General features: G+C 41.9%; 1 protein-coding gene across 1 annotated transcript in view; it reads right to left on the bottom strand.

Moving 5' to 3' along the window:
• The window catches only part of DNMT1 (DNA methyltransferase 1), a gene marked incomplete at its 3' end in the record, with an annotated part of 15779 nt that overhangs the window by 4998 nt on the left and 10566 nt on the right, over positions 1 to 215 (bottom strand).

The raw sequence follows: 215 nt of genomic DNA, 5'->3' as shown, positions 1-215 counted from the left end.
AAAAGAATTTGGGGGAAAGGAGAAAGAATTTGGGAGAAAAGGAAGAAGGAAATGATGGTTTGGGGGAAAGGAGAAATGAATGGATGGTTTGTATGGGAAAGAAAAAGGATTTGTAGGGAAAGGAGAAAGGAATGGATACACTTGGGAGAAAGAAGGGAGGGATGGATGGTTTGTGGGGAAAGGAGAAAGGATTTGTGGGGGAAGAAGAAAGGATT

The sequence above is a fragment of the Meleagris gallopavo genome, unplaced genomic scaffold (assembly GCF_000146605.3).
Source record: "Meleagris gallopavo isolate NT-WF06-2002-E0010 breed Aviagen turkey brand Nicholas breeding stock unplaced genomic scaffold, Turkey_5.1 ChrUn_random_7180001860475, whole genome shotgun sequence".
NCBI classification, from domain to species: Eukaryota; Metazoa; Chordata; class Aves; order Galliformes; family Phasianidae; genus Meleagris; species Meleagris gallopavo.
The sequence above is the reverse complement of the archived record's forward strand: the minus strand, read 5'-3'. Positions and strand labels throughout refer to the sequence as shown.